Below are 15,163 nucleotides of genomic sequence, written 5' to 3'. Positions count from 1 at the left end.
GCGACGTAGATCGCAACCGGTCTTGTCTACCGTGTTGGCCTAACGATTGAAAAGCCCACGGAAGAATGACCGGAAACCGAGTGAGGAAACCGACGTTAGGGGATGTGTCAGGTAGGGAGATGGAGGTGCCTGAGCGTCAGTAATAATCCCTGCAACCCTTTATTTGTTGTTTTGTTCCACCTCATCAAACATCCTCCTACAAGGCTACAACAGTACATAACGAAAGACGAGTGCCTTCCAGCCTGGCCCTCCATAGTCAATATCTTGATACTCTTTATGCTTATCCACCTTATTTCTATTTCCATTTTCATTTTCTCACCCGCTTCCAATTTATCGTCAAATTTCTCCCTCATTTCGTTACGAATTCAAATTATAATAGTCAAGTTTGAAGTATTTAATGAATCTTATTTCAAATTTAAATTTTATAATATTTGGATTTGGTCCTTTGGAGATAATTATACTATGAAAGATGAACGATAATGAAAATTGTTTTAGCCTTTCAGGAAGCTTTCCCTAATTTACATAAATTGTCCCTGTTTTAATAGGAAAATTACAAAGATGATCTTATGTTTCATAAATTATAATAGTCAAGTTTGAAGTATTTAATGAATCTTATTTCAAATTTAAATTTAAATTTTATAATATTTGGATTTGGTCCTTTGGAGATAATTATACTATGAAAGATGAACGATAATGAAAATTGTTTTAGCCTTTCAGGAAGCTTTCCCTAATTTACATAAATTGTCGCTGTTTTAATAGGAAAATTACAAAGATGATCTTATGTTTCATAAATTATAGAAAAATCCCTATCTAATATTAAACTAATAGAAATGGTCCTTGTATTTATAAAAGTTGGTTCCAAAAATTACAAACATGATCCCTGTCCAATAAGAAATCATAGAATTGGTCCTTATGCTCCATAAAACTACAGAAACAGTCCATGGCTAATATGAAATTTACAAACATGGTCCTTATGGTCCATGTCTAATAAGAAAAGTATAGAATTGGTCCCTATATTCCATAAGACTACATAAACGGTCCGACCTTATATGAAATCTACAAACATGGTTCTTATTTTTCACAAAAATGTCAAAAATGAAACTTATGTAAGAGACCATTACATAAATGATGTCGAAATGTACTTTTTTAGTTTTAATTAATATTTGTAAATTTTAAATTTTAAACACTGTTTTTATGCAAATTCTTATGAGAAAATCAATAGCTAACAAAACACAATCGGTATCTACGGTAGTAAAATGCAACGGTTGCACCGTCCCAACGCACGGTGGCCAAAAACCTAGTTAATTTTTTATAGACGAAAGTTATTAGGCTATCCTGTATACTCTCCACGCCAAGGGTCGTGGAGAGCTTCTAAGCCAGCCGCCTTAGGCCACCACGTACCACCAGAGTACTCTCACTATCAGAAAGAATAGTGAGAAGAGAAAAAAAAAAAGAGAGAAAAAGAAGCTAGGAGGGAAGAAGAAGACCATTGTGACAACCCGAAATTTTCATTTTGTACGACGATTATCAAGTCAATAGAAGTTAGACCAGTTGCAGTGAATTTCAGACTTTTCCGAATAAGTTCGAGTATTTCAGGGTTTACATTTAAGGAGATATCAGGAGAGTGGATGCACGTGAGTTTGTGCAACTCGAGTATTTCAAAACTTTATGATATTAGAGTTCATTTCTGGAATAATAATATTTTCTGCCAAAAATCCCATGACTATATATATGATTCTTAACCAAATTATTTCATTAGTTACATTTCCAACTAGAGAAAAACCATTTTCTCTCTCACGGATCTTCGGGTTTTCATCCCAAATCGTGAGTACCTCTCTCTAGTTGTATTATATGGCTTATAATGTGTTTAATAACATAGATTACATAGCAAAACTGCAAGATTCGAGAGTTTACCGCCCAAGAACATCTTGGAGAGTAAACTCTTATATAAGGCATAAATGATGCCTAGTCCCTTCCACTTGTTAAATAACGACCTTAGGCTTGTATGTAGGTGTATTTAAGACTAGAAATCATCCATGAACACCAAGATTTAGGTGTTCACGGCCCAAGAAGTTCTTGGACCGTGAACTCCAAACTCAAAGGCCAAAGAGTGCCTTAATCACTCCTAAAGTGTAACACCCCAAAAATACCGGCTAAAAATTTTATTTTTAAACTAGGTTAATACGTAAAAACATCATTACAAATCATTCATAATAATACTCCGTGTCTGAAAATCATAATAATATTTCAGAGTACATCCCAGAAAATCCATAGTGCGGAAAAACAAGAGTGTGTGTGATATGCTGCTACCGCACCGGCTCCTTTCCCTTAGCTGAAGAGGTACCTGAAACCAAAACTGAAAACTGTAAGCACGAAGCTTAGTGAGTTCCCCCACTATACCACATACCATACAATCACATAACATACGTATATTGTCAGGCATATCTGGGTGCCCGACCTACCCCTTCGGTCCTCTCGACCGGACGTTGCCTAGCATACCTGGGTGCTGGCCTCCCCTTCGGTCCTCTCGACCGGATATTGCCTAGCATATCTGGGTGTTGGCCTCCCCTTCGGTCCTCTCGACCGGATACTGGGGAACTATTTCTCCCCTCTAGTACTACCACATAACATGTATCACAATATCGGAATCTATCTAACATGGCTGGGTATGACTACCCCGTCGGCCCTACCGACCGGATATCTTGGGGACTATCTCCCCCTACTGTCACTAGCACATAGCATCATATCATACTAGCACATAAAGATAACACAGGTAGTAGTAATCCCTAGATGAATATCACAGAGACAATCATCTACATACAACTCCTACTGGTGGGCCGGCATTGTGGTCGTAGACCCACCGCTACTGGAAGGTAACTCACCTCGATGAAGCTACTGATCTGTGTGGGGATTAACTGTCTGTTGCTGCTCCGGAAATCCTCCGGCTATAATTCCCACAAAACACTCAATCAACCACTGCTAACTGTCCCCTGGGTAAAATGACCATTTTACCCCTGACCAAGTCATAAGCCAAGGTCAGAGTCAACTTTCAGTTGACCCGACTCGCCGAGTTGGCTCTTCAACTCGCCGAGTCTCTATCCAATCGATTGCTCTGAATCCCGTCTCTACTCGTCGAGTTAGGCGTTGACTCAACGAGTTCTCCTTCTAAGCTGATGTCCAAGTCCTTCATCCTACTCGCTGAGTTGTATGAACAACTCGCCGAGTTCATCTTCATCCGGTGAACATTTTATGCTGTGACTCGCCGAGTTGTATGAAAAACTCGTCGAGTCTGTTCTAGATCTAAGAAGATTGCCTCGAACTCGCCGAGTTCCTTCATGAATGAGTTCGACTTCCAACTCACCGAGTCCCCCCAGACTCAATACACTACTCGGCAAAACGAAAAAGGGGAAAACCCGGGGACTCGCGTATCGACTCGCCGAGTCCGATGAACGACTCGCCGAGTCGTTACCATGCAATTATTATATGGCCGATTCTGCTTGAATCCAGCTCATGCCATACATAGATCCGTGATCCTGGGGCTTGATTAACACTTAAAGTTTCCAACTTTACGTGTAAATAGGCAACCATGAGGGTTTTAGGGTCCAAAATGCACCAAAAATGATAGATCTAGGGCTTTCATGCAATATGGTTCCAAAAAGGCAGTAGATCTGAGCTCCTGGAGCTCAACCATGCCTAGATCTAAAGGTTAATCAGCTTATTACGAACCCTCAAACATACACAAGCTTGGAAATGGTTCAAGAAGGACTTTAATGGAGCTATAAGGGACAATAAGCTTGAAGACAAGGGGGAAACCGAGTCATACCTTAGGGAACACACTGAGATAACTCCAAGATGCTTGACCACCTCTTCTTCTTCTTGATCTACTCTCCTTCCCACTCCAAAACTTCAAGAGAACACACCAAATGCTTCAAACTCACAAAGAAACAAAGCTTGAACGAGGTATAGGGCTCTGAGGGTGATTGGAGGCGAGCTTGGGGCGGAATGAGGGTTTAAGTAGGGTGCAAACCCCTGAAACTTAGGGTTTCATCCAACAGCGGTGACTCGCCGAGTCTAGAATATGGACTCGCCGAGTCACCAACTCAAAACGTGTCCCGGGTCCCGTCTCTACTCGGCGAGTCGGGCCTACAACTCGCCGAGTACAAGGCTAAAAATGCAAACACTTACACAAATTTCCACATACCAGGAATCAGGTGCTACATAAAGCCTTGGACAATAGCCTCTATTTATTCCTAGTTAATTTGGGGACCTTAAAACATCAAAAACCCATCCCCATGAGAGATTACGGTCGTAATCTCTAAGGGAAATGGTTCTTGGGCCATGAACATCAAAGAAGGGTACCAAAGTGTGCCTAAGGCCTTCATTAGCCTTAGATAATTGTCTAGAACCTATCCTAGATGAGTATGGGTGTGACATCCCCAAAATCTCGGCCAGAAAAGACCGATTTCATTTATGCTTTTTAAACATTTTCAGAGTAAATCCTTTTTAATTTTTAAAAGAGATGCGGAATTTGTTCCCAAAAACAAAACATGATAAAATAGATATTTATCAAAAATACAGACTTGTAAACAAAATAACTTGATGATTCGCCTATCTTAAGCTCTTGCGCCACTTCCTGTAATACAAATAAACTGAGTGGGTCAGGCTTGGGAGCCTGGTGAGCATATAGGGTTTTCAACCCATAATAAATAATTATATTTAATTTCACCAATCCACAATAAAACCCGATTACCCATTCCCGTTATCCTCACTTTACGTCCCTAAAATAACTTCTATTATAAGGAACCTAATTCAGGATTTTCATCGGGACGGACATTACCGCAGAGGGGCTTCCTCAACAATAAGTATCCTAAAGGCAACCATGTGGGGGATAGAGTACACCGGTGAACACGTCGTTCACAACACCTACAGGTAATGAGCCTGCTAGTGTTCCACAAGACAGTCTAGAATAGTCCGTGGTCGTCATCCATACTCTGCTGAATGACTAGAATAACACCAATAACACCGAGGCCTCTCATCTGTTTATTTCACACCAATTATCTACCCATGTTCTACCCAACATATTAGTAGATAAAAATATACATTTTTATACATTGTTTAAGAACCTGTATAGCATGCTTTAATCAATACATATTCCACATAACAGATGAGGCATACACACATAACACGTATTTCATGGAGAATATATCAGATCTATGAGATAAAAGAGAATGAATCTACATTCACACATATAACAGCAAAATATATACACATAGCACGTATTTTATATAGAATACTTCATAATATTGCGTCGGAATGAAAATGACTACACACTCACTTCCCGTATTCTCAAATACATTCAACGATTACTTGTATAATATCGTGTATTGAAAAGGGACTATACACTCACTTGATCAGAAGATGATCCGAAAACACTACGGCTTATAGAAGTAGTATACTTCGATAGATCTGGAAGATCTCCACCAAAATCGAACTCCTCGCGGGCAGAGCTTCGGCTCGGGAATAATGCTCTTCGGGATCTTCGGGGCTTCGGATCTCGCTTCGGGGCTCGGGAATATTACCGGGGATTCGGGGTACAAACGGCACGCAAAACGAGGCAAAGGCTAGAGAGAGAAGGAAGAAATTGTAAAAAGAAAAGAGTTGCCTTCGGATCCCCTTTTATAGGAGCTGAACCCTCGCACGTACGCGGGGCGTACGCCTCGGATCGTCATGGCTTACGTATCGGCAGTACTCGAGTGCGAATGTCGTCATGCCTCGGTGTACACGGGGCGTACTTCGGATAGATCAGCTGACTCCTCTTCGGATAATATCAGAGTTTTGAATTAAAAATAAATATTAAATATTTAATAAACTTCAAAAATTCATATCTCCTTCATACGAACTCCGTTTTCGACGTTCTTTATATTCACGCGAAGGTGAGACTACGCTCTACAACTTTCGTTTAGACTCCATCGGCTAATTTTGACTTTTATTTTTATTAATTATTTTTAGAAGGCCCGGACAGTAAAACTTCGTTATAAAATCATAACCTCTTCGTCCGACGTCCGTTCTCGCCTATCTTTTCATCGTTTCGCTACTAACAACGAGATATTCAATTCTCGTTTAGATTGTTTCGGCTAAAAACCGCTCGATCTCAAATCGAGTATTCGGGCTGCATACTGCTAAGTCGAAACTTAGAAAAATCATAACTTCCTCATACGAAGTCAGATTTGGGCGTTCCTTTTATGCACGCTCTCGATTTAACGAAATCTATGACTTTCGTTTAGACCGCTAAGGCTAAATATCGCTCTATCTTAAATTCATATTTTACGTCACTCGGCGTCGTGCCGGTTCTGTCGCGAAACTTCGACAGGTCATAACTTCTTCGTTATAACTCGGATTTTGGCATTCCTTATATCTCCGGAATCCTTGTTTCAACCACTACAACTTTATGCAAAGATATCGGACTTATCTCACACTTTAATTTTGACGCTTGTTTTATTCTTAATGCATTAAATTATAAAAATTAAGAAAATACACACATAAATCACATAATTCAAATAATTCACAAATAATACATTTTATTATTTCAAATTGGGGTTACAAAGGTTAACCTAGACTATTACATTGCTAAAAATGGAAAGCCCAGAAACACGGGCGTTACAATGGGACTTGAAAACATTAAAATACCCATTTCCATATGAGTTTACGGCAGTAAACTCAAAAGGAAATGGCCTTAGGGCCGAAAACTCCTAAAATGAGTGTCTTAATGCCCTAAACTCTTCCAAGGACTAAACCACCAAGTAGAATTGCTTCTAGGAATCATGTAACACTTCAAAACACATAATATCGTTAAGTGTAGGAGCTTATGGCCGTAAACTCAAGGGTTTAAGACCGTAAACTCCTTGTGTGGGGTTTATTGAAGAGTAAACTCATGTATAGGGTCTTTTGGAACCCTAAACCCATTAGTCTTGTCCCACAACAACTTAGATACAACCCTTAGGACTTATAACACTTATACAAAGTGTTTTCATGTTCTAGAGTGTCCCAACTGAATTTATTAGTTGTAATTTGGCTAATTAGTTATATATATGTTCATTATATGATAACTAGGCTTGTGCGTGTGTACAAGTCTCCGTTTGCCACCTAGCACAGTATCCGACACTTCAATCCAATCCACTCACCACAAGTGAGTTCATACCCCTTAACTAACCTTTGAAATACTTTTAAATGTTTTAAATGCTTTAATGGGGGGGGGGATACAAGTTGAATACTTATAGTTATTACATCAATCACATGTGATTAATAACTACAAAACCAATGATTTTATCACTGTTCAAACTGTTTATCAAACTGTTTTACTTCAAACTGCTTTACAAACTCTTTTACTTATCAAATACTTTTACTTAAACTCTTTTATACTTATTATAAACTGCATGACCGTATATGTATAGTTATATAAGAAATGTTTAAAAGGCTTCGGAAGGCCGTCCGCCCTATTTCCTTTTCGCGCTTGAGATGTGGTCTGGTGGGATATCGGGTAGCCGTCCGAATGTCGTTTCAATATTAATTATATATCATGTGTACATATATAGTCATAAAAGTTCTTCCATATTCATGCGTACTAGTTACATCATTAGTAAGTTACCATCGGGGTAACACAGGATCATACTTATATTATTGCTAGATCAATGAGTCAGTACTTATTACTATGAGAACATATACATTACATTACTATGAGAACATATACAACTATACTAGAAGAAGAACATATACAACTATACTAGAAAGAGAACATATACAACGATACTAGAACAAGTAACAATACATTACATATACATAAATACGTTGACAAAATTATGATCCACTGTATCGGAGCATGCCTTCAATGTCATGGCCCAAGTTGTAGCCAGAGTCTCTTGGAGGGAGAGCGTGAGTTTGCGTATAGATCTATACTGGATTGACTATCCTACACCTTGTTGCTAGCTACAGCCGGACCTGCAGGTCTGCGGGTGCCAAATGTCATATTTTTTTACGACCTACATTCGTCGTTGTTACCTAGTCGATAGTATGGTACAATTAATCACATGATACCTTAATATAAATCCGGTTTAAGGTAGTTAGTACAACAATAGTTCCTATAATACAACACTACAATACTACATTAATTTACACTTTACATATAGTTAGTGATCATTTCACTTAAACATTAATGTACAAACTATATTTTGATAATGATAGTTACACTTGGGAAAATTACACACTTTTACAATAAACGAACATCCAAAACAGTTATGCCTTGATAGAAGGCTACTTTAAATAGAAAATATAGGTTTTTCTAAGGGATTCAAACTTTTACAAACACTTACAAACATTCACATACTTTTACACCAATGTTTACATATTCATACTTTAAACCACGTTCAAACGTTTTGATACAAACACCGACACTAAAATACTTATGAACTCACCTGCTTAATGCTGATAAACTCTTTCAAAATAACTTGTATTCTCAGGTCGTCAATAGATAGGTACCGAGGCCAGCTTTTGAGAAGATGGAGCGCATTCAAGACTCATCTTATTATTTTGATTTACATTTTTGGTGTCTAAAACTGTTCAGAACACGCTTGTATTAAAATTATATATTTAATGCAATGGATGATGTTGTTTGCTTATTTACTGTTATACTGTGTTGTGATACTTTACATGACGTCCTCCACCCCAGAACGTTTCCGCCGTTCTCGGTTTTGGGGTGTGACAACCATTGGCCGTTTAAATTCGTGATGCCCACCACGAACGGTCGAGCTGGTGTGCACAACCGTTGTTCGTTGTCATGTGTACCATGGATCCGTTTGTTGGATGCATACCGGTAGGTCTTATTGTAAATACTAAATAATAGTTAAGCTGATATGAATTGATATCACACCTATACTATCCGTAATTGGAGTTAGTTGCATCGTACTTGTTACCATGTCATTTTAGTTTTTTCAGATGTACATCATTGTTTTTCTAATTTTGTCACACTACAAGTTCAATATGTCATTTAAGGTAGGATGGATTAACATGACTTTTAAAAAAATAACTATATATTTTATAAAAACAAACATTTCATTAATCTAATAGAAAGTTACAATACTTGAAACATAACATAGACTATGACTTAAAACATCATCTAAAAGATGACTTAAAGGTTAAAATATAAGATAAATATAAAGTTTACTAATCTTCAAAATTATGTTTCTTCGTAAGACCGTCTTAGCCTTCAACACAATTCAACGTTCATACTCAAGCAATCTATGAACGTTTTTCATTAAAAGTTTAAAATCATCGTTTTTTTGTGCAATTTTCAACATTCTTTCGATATTGTTATTCAACCCGTGGAGTGTCACTCTTGTATCCTCGCCATGACTTGAAGAACCTTCGACATCCTTTTTCTTTCTATTGGCTTGATCTCATTTCATAGGAGAACTTGACCTTGGAACTTCAAAATGTTCGTTTTCATTGAGATCTAACCCAATATGGTCATCGAAAGATTGGCTATGAATGTTTTCATATGTTTGGGTACTTTTTAAACCACCCATGAAATCTTATAATGTTTGAAGTTCAAGCCATTTTTTTATCCTTTGCAACTGACCAAACTCAATATCTTTGAACGAATTTTTTTTCTTCTTTGCGACAACATTCTTAAGCTTTGGCTAGGGTTTCTACAAAATTAAATATTCTGAAAGTGGGTTCAAAACATACAAAAGTGAAACGCAGTAACGAATAAAACAACCTTGATAACAACAAATATTTTTTATTAAGTCTCCACAAAATAAAGTTAAAGGAGTTATAATTCATATTGTTATATGTTTCTATATTAAAACAAACTATTCCAAGTGTGCTTATGTCAAATCATTTGTAAATCAAATACATGACCGAGTATTACTATTAGAGTTATTGACTTAGTGAATGGACTGACAAGATTTTCTAGATATGATTATATTGACTTGATGTCTTCATATTCGAACAATTACCAAATATGATGGTATTTACTGAGAGTGTGTCATGTGAGGTTGTGCAACTTGGGATCAATACTCGAGGTAAGTACGCTCTTATAGTCACAAGAACTTTCATATGGATCATTAACAATTGACTTCAATTATCGAAGAATTATCCTATACCTGGCTGCTAGATGTTCAACCCCCCCCCCCCCCCCCCCCCCCCCCCCCCCCCCCCCCCCGCGCGCGACTTTCCAAACAAATATTTCTCATACGGGATCATAGTCTTACGAGATTATTTGACATCCTTATTTTTTAAAAATGTTGTACAATCTAAATCCATCTAAGTAGTTAGAATGCAAAATAAATCGGTTCTTTATTTTCAATTATTGAAACAAGATTGTAATATATGATTAACTATTAATAAAAATATTTTTTAAATATAACTATAGGGAGTTGTAACTTTGTACTCGTTTTATGTATGCATAATGGCAATAAAGAATGTTTTGTTGACATTATCTATCTACCCTTTTCCTCGATATCATTTCAAGTGGATGAGAAATGATATTCACACGTTTTTTATTTATTTAAAATAGAATAAAAAGAAATTATTCTTGATGGTGAGGAACCACATACTCGACAACATGACCCTAAGAAGCTTTGATGACATGCGACTGGATATCTCCACTTTCTAAAGAATATTCCATTTTAATATGATACAGCTTCAAAAGTGTAGCACCAATTCCGAAATTCTCATTCAGTCGATCAAGAACTCGATGTCTTTAAAATTTGAATTGATTTTTAGAACTTATTTTCGAATTAACTTTATTTATTGTTGTACAAAAAAACAATTCATAGTGTGTATAAGCATATCGTATATTAAAGTATTTTCTAACTTGAGCCAAGTGAATAAAAATTTGTACCAAAACTTAAAAAAAACTTAATGAAACATCCATTAAAGAACGTACTAGGTTGAATGTCAAAGGCCAACATGTATCGATTCTTTTAATGGTAAAGTAATGTCTCGGTCGTTAGAGCCGAACAAGATGCTTTTGTGGAGAGGGCCATACATTTTGCATGGTCCGTTTATTATTAATGAGACTTATAGTTGGACAAAAAAGGTAAAACTATAATGATTCCTTTTAAAGTTGATATCGACAAAGTTTTTGATTCATCTCTTGGAACTTTATCAACTCGATCTTTGAACAAATGCACTTTGGTGGATTTGTCATTTGTAGTTGCCTCATTATGGTGGGATTCATCCTTATATGGTTTCACATTTCTTCGGTTTAAAGGTTAAATTTAATAAAAGCAAAGTTGATTGTATTTGAGTTGATTTCGTTGAAGTGTATAAATTTAATAAAAGCAAAGTTGATTGTATTTGAGTTGATTTCTCAATTGTGAAGCATTTACAGTACCATTTATATATATTGGGTTGTTCATTGGCATAAATATGCAACTCATGCAATTAGAATTTTAGCATTGACCGATTTAACTCAAAGCTTAACTCTTATTTGGTGGTAGACTCACCCTTGTGACATGGGTCTTCGGGAGCCTCCAACTTTATTACTTCCAAATCTCAAAGCTCCTAATTATCATCGATTCATTAGAAAGAATTCGGAAGGAAATTAATTCCAATAGGGTGAAAATTTGGAAAATAAAAGGATCAATTGGGTCTTATGGAAAAATATCATCACCCCAAATATTTTTCTGGCTTCAAGTGGGTAGCCTTCATAAATTTAACCTTATAGTATTTTTTTTTGAACAACACATTTGGTTAGTATGTTAGTAACTCCAAAATTATAAACTTCTTTGCCTAGGTTTGAACCAAGAGGCAACCTCTACCAACCACGCGAGTCTCGAGTCATTTTGAAAAAATTAATTGCAGAAGCTGCTTCTCCTAAAAATGATTCGACTTAATCAAATGATTGTTCATTTTGGACCGTTGTTATTCGTGTTACCAACAACTTTTGTTGGTCATGACTACTTGTTTATAAAAAGTCAATTTATAAATTAACTACTTAGAATCAGCTTTTTCGGAAAAGAATGCAATTTCAACTAATAAAAATATTTCAAAATTAAATTAGGATGTCTATATGGTAAAACAGGGTGTCTTTTTAGCCAACCCCATAACTAAAAGCTTAACTCGGTACATGTTTGTTTATTCCTATAATTAGAGATGACTTTGAAGAGTTGGACACTGGTCTCCATCATCTACTTAAAATGAAGGTTGGAAATCTGTTCGACTAACCCCCATGATGAGAGTTTATCGTTGAGGTGCGGAATTACACACAATAGTTAGATTCATAGTTCAAACTCTGTCACATCCAAAATATCGTTACTATTCTGCAATTATCCTCCTGCATGGCCTTTGGTGTAGGTTTACGTGGAAAGTATAGATACTACGGTTTACCATATTTTTTTATACCCATGAGACTAAACAAGTAAGGATTTTTATTTTTTATTATTTTTTGAATTAAACCATAAAATAAAGAATCAGTTAAATCCTAACAATTAAATAATCAAGATATATATTTTCTTAATTATTGAACAAGTAAAGGAAAAAAAACTAAAAAACCTTACAAAAATAGAAGACAGCAATATCCACGTTGATGACTTCAACCGGATTAGTATATTACTATTGCCTATTGGGTTTCCTCTGTTACTTTGTTTGTTATTTTACTTGTTTATTCACAATATATATATATATATATATATATATATATATATATATATATATATATATATATATATATATATATATATATATATATATATATATATATATATATATATATATGCACATAAATAGAGGGTAATATTTTGTTTCTATTTTAAGATATAGATTGCTATATACATGGACATTCATAAAGCATGACGTATAATACTATAATAAAAATAAAATGATAATATTTTATCACAATTTACCATTTCACTTATACAAAAATTAGTAATTTAAAAATGTTATTGAAATTAAAAATTAAAAATATAAAATAAAAGGAAACTTATGAAATAAAGTAACCTCCAAAACCGTAAACGAGTCAAAATAGGTAAGTTATAAGTTGTTCCTCCAACTTCCCCCGATAAGTTACAAAAACAGGCGAGATTTTCGTGACATAATCCCACGCACTAATATCTCGACACGTGTCATATCTACAGCTGTATTCCTTCTTCTTCAACCGCCTACTTCAAAACCCCCGTAACTATAACGCCTTCTCACCTGTTCAAAACTTCACCGACTCATTCGGTTACCCTTCTTCTCTATTTAATCCAAAACCCTCTCTTCTCCTGTTCATCTTTCCCCCATTGTCGGCCTACATTTCATGGAATCATCTCGGAGTGATTTGGATCGGATCAAGGGACCATGGAGCAGCGAAGAGGATGAGCTTTTGGGCAACTTAGTTGAGCGGCATGGAGCTCGAAACTGGACGTTGATTAGCAAGTCGATTCCAGGGAGATCTGGTAAGTCGTGCCGTTTGCGGTGGTGTAATCAGCTTTCGCCGGAGGTTGAGCATCGTTCGTTTACGGAGGAGGAAGATAAGGTTATCGTGGAGGCGCACAAGCGGTTTGGGAACAAGTGGGCGACGATTGCTAGGTTGCTTAATGGACGTACTGATAACGCGGTGAAGAATCACTGGAACTCGACTTTGAAGCGGAAGAGTTCGACGGTCGATGGCGGAGAGGAGCGGTCGGCGAGAGTGCTGAGGCGGTCGGAGAGCGGTGGTGCTGATGTGACTGTCGCTATGTCTATGTCTATGTCTGGCAGTCCTTCTGGATCTGACATCTGCGATTCAGGTAACAATATTCCGTTTCTCTCCATCGGAAAAAACAATACAACCTCTTATGGATTGATTGGATTACAACCGCCGCCATCGACGGCGTTAACACTGTCTCCCCCGGGAACAAGTTCGTATGGTTACGAAGTCCGTGATCAAGCGACGCCGTTTGGTGCGGAGATTCTTTCAGTGATGCAAGAGATGATCAGGAAAGAGGTAAGAAAATACATGGAAGAAGAAGAAGAAGAAAGAAAGGTTGATGCAGTGTGAATCGAACCAAAACTAAATCTTGATTAATTAATTAAGTAATTAATTAATCAAATCTCATGGGGTTTAATTAAGATTAAATTTTATTAATCAATGAGGGATTGTACAGAAAAAACATGGATCATAAATCCATGAATCATCAGCAGCAGAAGAAGAAGAAGAATTGCAGAAAGTACGAATTTTGTGATAATTAAAGAGATTAGTTTTACAGTTGAAGACTCATTTTGAATTTGGGAGGATAATAGAGTTTTTTTGTTTTGAAAATTTAAATGGTATTTAAAACGGACGTTAAGTTTCTGTTAATGCCGTTTATTAAATGTGATAGAGATCTAGAATATGTGGAGTAGTAGTACGGATGGTACGTTGAGTTGTACTGATGGTTGATTTGATTGTACCGTGCTTAGCTGTCGCGATGCTGCACGGGGCTCCAGGCTGGACGTTTTCTTGGATTCTTTAGAAGTCAGACAAAAGTACAGTTTCACCCCCTAGGGAATTGGGGACTACAATTGTACCCCTGAAAAACCGAGGCTTTAACTTTTTGGGTAGTGTTAATTTGAAATTTTAAATTTGGAGTAAATTCTGATAAACCACAACAAAACGAAAGTATTAAAAAGACGATACAAACCCATAAATATCTTTCCATTTCAAATTTGAACATACCCAACTAACCTTAAAAAAAAAAAAAGAATCTCATATGAATAAAAATTGATCAATAAATTTCAAGATGCCAAAATGAATTCTAATAACTTCTAATAGTTAAACCTTACATATAGATAGGTGTTATTTAAACCTTATGTGGAGAGATACATGTTTTACTTATGAAACAACTTCAACTGTTTTGTCATTTGTGTGTATTCATTTTATATTTCTAAGATGATTTTCTCCTTGAAACTTTAATGATGGAGGTCAATAATCATACAAATTGTGTGTGTGTGTTTCATTTTATATCAATGAGCATTTAAGTATTTTAAAGGGCTTTAGTAATTAACAATTTTTTAATCTATATCCGTTTATTTGAAGCTCAAAATGTTAATTACTATATAGAAATTATCCAAACATGTTAATTACATAATAAACCTTTCAACCTTTCTGATTCATCATATTTATGATAAATTAACAAATTAGTCACTCTTAAATCGTTAT

The 15,163-nt window shown here is 36.2% G+C and overlaps 1 pseudogene; it reads left to right on the top strand.

Annotated features, from left to right (window-relative positions):
- Positions 1-13,175: 13,175 nt before the first annotated feature.
- Positions 13,176-14,284, top strand: LOC145061118 (transcription factor MYB73 pseudogene; annotated as a pseudogene).
- Positions 14,285-15,163: the final 879 nt, after the last annotated feature.

This window comes from Lactuca serriola, chromosome 7 (genome assembly GCF_051521515.1).
Source record: "Lactuca serriola cultivar US96UC23 chromosome 7, Lser_US96UC23_V15, whole genome shotgun sequence".
In the NCBI taxonomy this organism is placed as follows: Eukaryota; Viridiplantae; Streptophyta; class Magnoliopsida; order Asterales; family Asteraceae; genus Lactuca; species Lactuca serriola.
This window is presented reverse-complemented; position numbering and strand designations above follow the sequence as displayed.